This window comes from Ursus maritimus, unplaced genomic scaffold (genome assembly GCF_017311325.1).
Source record: "Ursus maritimus isolate PB19 unplaced genomic scaffold, ASM1731132v1 scaffold_6, whole genome shotgun sequence".
Lineage (NCBI taxonomy): Eukaryota > Metazoa > Chordata > Mammalia > Carnivora > Ursidae > Ursus > Ursus maritimus.
Genome location: NW_024426774.1, coordinates 50,720,485 through 50,725,432, shown reverse-complemented (window position 1 = coordinate 50,725,432; position 4,948 = coordinate 50,720,485). Strand labels below are relative to the sequence as shown.

General features: G+C 41.6%; 1 pseudogene; it reads left to right on the top strand.

Moving 5' to 3' along the window:
• The first annotated feature begins 4,245 nt into the window (after window positions 1-4,245).
• LOC121101114 lies at window positions 4,246-4,295 on the top strand (annotated as a pseudogene).
• Window positions 4,296-4,948: the final 653 nt, after the last annotated feature.

The following is a 4,948-nucleotide window of genomic DNA, read 5'->3' as shown; positions in this document are numbered from 1 at the left end:
AACCCCAACAATGTTGAAACTTTTTTTTCATGATTTTTGTAATTTATATTTTTCTTGTATAAATTGCCTCAGTATCTCCTTTGCCCATTTTCTTCCTGAGATGGTCATCTTTTATCTTAATGATTGTAAGAGCACTCTTTATATTGAGGATATTAGCCCTTTGTCAGGAACATTGAAAATATTCTTGATGTGCAATAGCTTTTAAAATTATTATTTTTATATAAAAATACTGTCTATTTTTTTGAGTAAACTCTACCCCCAATGTGGGGCCGAAAGCCAGGACCCTAAGGCATGTCCTACCGACCCAGCCAGCCAGGCACCCCCTCCCCAGCATCAGTATTTTTACTGGTTTTATCCTTTCCTTTTGCCCAATGCAAAGTCAAATAAATTGTCCTCTCATTTCCTACCAGTAGTGTGTGAATGTGCTCGTTTGGCCCAGGAAGACATCAGGATGTGCCTGATTAGCATTTTTATAGTATTAATAAAATCTTCCTATTTTTATTCTATTGATTATTAGAGTATTATACAATGAGAGTGAAATCACATGTGAGTCAGAATGAAGATGATCTTTGATGTCACAGTCCCAGGACAGTTCCCAACCAAATGTCCTTGGGAGAAAACTGCCAACCCAGAACAAGGTGACAATGGTAGGCTTTATCGTTTGTGTGACATGAGGTGGGTCTCACCTGCTTAGAAGGCTGGAGACTTGTGAGTCTTCTGTTCCCCACATGAGCCAACTCGTGTGGGTGGGCCTCCTGGCCTCATGCCAACATTGTGGTGCCCAGCAGGGGGCTGTCTCATCGTATCCTGAGGAGGGGCCAGTTTATACCCAAAATTTTAGCAAGGGATTTGCTTATCCAAGAAGTTAAAGCTTTTTTAGAGGACAATAGCCTAAGCACTCATGACCCATTTCTTAGGAAGAGACATTTTAAAATAAGAAAAGGAAACTAGAACTAAACAGTCTGACAGGATATTCTAGCTAACCACAAATTTACAGAATTATAGTTTAGCTACAGAGATCTTTTGCAACTTTTCTCAGATCTCCCCAGTAAGTACTACCTTTAATAACTTGACTGCTCTCTGAAAAAACTAATCAGAAACCATTACAAGGTAGATTTTGTGTCCAAGGTGACTAGGCCCCATTAGCTGGAATTTTCTCAATATTGTTTCCCACATTCTTTACCACACTAGAGATTTTTCTTTGCCAGTTTGGCAGGTGAAAAAAAAAAAAAGGCACAGCACTGTGTTAATTTTCATTCCTTAGATTACTGGTGAGTATAATAAAAATCTTATGTTTCTCAGCTGTTTGCATTTCTCCTTTGGTGAGTAACCTACTAACATCTTTTTCACTCTTTTCTATTGGTTGTCTTCATATTTTGCTTATTGATTGAAGACCTCATTATATAGCAAGATATTAACTCTTCATCAGATATACTGCATTTTTTTTCTTAATTTGCCAGTTTCTTCTTTTCTTTTCTTTTCTTTTTTTTTTTTTTTTGAAGTAGGCTCCACACCCAGCGTGGAGCCCAACATGGAACCCAATGTGGGGCTTGAACTCACCACCCTGAGATCAAGACCCAAGCTGAGATCAAGAGGCAGACATTCAACTAACTGAGCCACGCAGGTGCCTTGCCAGTTTCCTTTTAACTTCTGCTCTACAGAAGTTTCTACTGATTAAGTAGCTAAACCTATCAATCTTTAACTTTGTGGTTTCTGTCTTTAAGCGTCACGCTTGGGAAGTCCTTCCCTCACCACAATAATTACTTTTAAAAATTGTTCTTTCTTCTAGTATTTTATGTTTTCATTTTTTACATTTAACTCTAATCCATCTGAAATTTATTTTGGTATATATGATAGGAAAAGCTAATGATTTTTCCCTGCAATTGCTAGCTAGTTGTCCCAATGATATTTATTAAATAATCCAGGAATGACAAATATGTAGTCTGAGTGTAGTCTCCCCCTCCCGGGCCCCTGGAAGACATTTCTAATCAAACACAGAACTCCTCGAAAAGCCTAGATGAGGCCTCACAGCCCTCCTAGAACTTCAGGCAGCCACCTCCAACCTGTGAGATGTGGCATCAACATGAAACTTCTTGTCATTCCTTAGACGAATCCATCCTTTTCCCCATTGATGCAAAAGGCCTTTATTAGATAATATATTCTGTTTTATTCTATACTTTCCTTTCCGTTTTATCGATGGGCCTGTCTTTTCCTGTGCTAGCTCCACCCCGCTGGTACTGCATCTATGGACTAAACCGTAACGACTGGTAACACAAGCCTTAGCCCTTTTGCAACATTTTCTTGATGATTTTCTCTCCTCTAAACTTCTAACTAGGGACACCTGGGTGGCTCAGTCAGTTAAGTGTCTGCCTTCGGCTTGGGTCATGATTCCAGGGTCCTGGGATGGAGTCCCACATCGAGCTCCTTGCTCAGTGGGGAGCCTGCCTCCCTCCTGCCCCTCCCCCTGTTTGTGCTCTCTCTCTCTGATAAATAAATAAAATCTTTTTAAAAATAAACTTCTGACTAAATTTATTGCACCAAAGAACATCCAAAATAAGTTAATTTAGATTCATATTAGATTTTCCAATCTAGATACATAGTATTTCTTTCCATTTGTAAAGATTCCCTTTATGTCTCAGAATGGTTTAATTTTGAGAGGTCATACACATTGCTGGTGAAGTTTATTCCTAGAGATTTTGTATTTGTGGTGGCTATTCTAAGTGGGATTTTTTAAATATAATATCTAAATATATATATATTTAAATATCTAACTTATTATAGAATATAAACTTCATGAGAGCAAAGACCACACATCTTTTGTTCATAACTGTAGCCCTAGAGCTTAAGAAACATTGTAGGCTCTCAATAAAAGTTTTTAAATGAAGGAATAATGGCATAAAGCAATGCCACTTCTTAGTGTGTCACTAATTTGTAACAGGCAACCCTGCAAAATTCTTTTATTAATTGTATTAAAAGTGATGCTCTGGAATTTTCCACATCTGCAAATATTGATAATTGCCGTCATTCCAATATGTATTGCTTTTATTTATTTGTCTCAGAAGACTTACTGAATAGATTTTTCTATTCAAATTTCTATTGTTCTTTCAGAACAATTCTAAATAACAGTGATAGCAGTGAGCATCTTTTGGTGTTCCTAACTTTTATAGTAATACTTTTAGTGCTTCACTGTTAAGTGTGATGACTATAGGAAGAGCAAATTTGATGCGAAGAATACAGTGGGTTCCATGTTGGACTTGTTCAGAGGGGTATTAGTGTGAAGCTGTCTGACAGACAGCTGGGCATACAAGAAATCTGGGCTAGACACAAAGATTTGAGGGTTAACATCATACAGGCAATAGCTGAAGCCTTGGGTTAGAGAAATTTGCATGGAGAGAAGGCCAAGGATGGAACTGGGGAATGCCAAGCTCAAGGCTGAGCAGAGGAAGAGGAAACCATCAAGGGATGAATGGAAATCAGTAAAGAGAAGAGTAGTGGGGAACCAAAGACGGGTTTCAAGGAAGATGAATTGATGAACACAGGCAAAGAGTAAAGAGGGGGAAGATGGAAAACAGGCCAAGAATTTAGCATCTAGGTCACCGATGACCTTAGTGAGTATGAGGTGTGCAAGTGTTGTGATGGGGCTGAAGTTACCTGCAGTGGGTTGAGGGGAGGTGACAAAGTACAAGCTGTCATAAGGACTCCTTCAAGAAGCACAGCAGGGAAGAGAAGCCAAGAGATGAAGTACTAGGGGCGCCTGGGTGGCACAGTCGTTAAGCGTCTGCCTTCGGCTCAGGGCGTGATCCTGGCGTTATGGGACCGAGCCCCACATCAGGCTCCTCCGCTGGGAGCCTGCTTCTTCCTCTCCCACTCCCCCTGCTTGTGCTCTGTCTCTCGCTGGCTCTCTCTCTCTCTCTGTCAAATAAATAAATAAAATCTTTAAAAAAAAAAAAGAGAGAGATGAGGTACTAAACTGAAAGGGAGACAGAATTGAGGAAGGATTTGGATTTTTGCAGGTAGTAGTGGCACGAAGCTGCTTATAAGAAGAAAAGGAAAAGACAGAAAGACTAAAAGTTTGAGCAACAGGGGGAAAACCTAACCAAGCAAAGCACAAAGGGTGTGGAAGGGATGGGCTCCCATTTAAGACTCTGTTAGTCTTGATCTCTGCTTTCTCTCAAGTAGGTGGGAAGGATGTTAAGATGGGTGCGGATTGGTGTCTCTAGAGAAAATTTCCCATACTCTGGTTTCTCTTCAGATCGCATAAATCTTTCGCCTTTTACTAAAGATTTCCGTGGAGAAAATTTCCCACTTCTGTCCTTTCTCAACCAGACTTGCAGAAGTAGGAGGCTGGAGCCCTGAGAGCAGGGGAGGTGTGGAATCACTGCCCTTGGGCCCAGCTGACTAGGGAGGACTGCAGGGCTGCTAGGCAGAGATTAGGTTTGCGGCTGAATCCGGAAATTATAAATCCACCTGGTCAGAGTAAAGGCCCTGAAAGCGTCTGATTTCATCAGTCCGATTTTTGTCCTGCGCATCAGACATTTTAAAAGCTGCCCCAGTGATTCTAATGGGCAGCCATAGGTGAGAACTGCTGGCCATTTGTGCATCCAGAGGCTGAATCTCCCCCCCGGGTGGGAGGACCAGGAGAGGCTCTGGTGCTCTGGCTCAAGCAGCAGGTTCCCGTGGGGGCTGAGGACATCCCCCCAGTCACAGGAGGACCAATTCCTGCCTTGCTCTGCTCTTCGCTGAGGATCTGAATTTTTCTCCAACCTCCTGCCTTAAGCTCAACCACAGACAGCTTCCCTAACAGACCCAGAGAGCCCTGGAATAGCAGTGGAGGGCCAGGTTCAAGGATATGATAGTAATTATGGCAAACAATACGCTTTTCCGCTTAAGAACCACGCCTTCGGCTTGGTTCCCTGCGTGTGCGTGTGAATGTGCGCGTGCGTGTGTC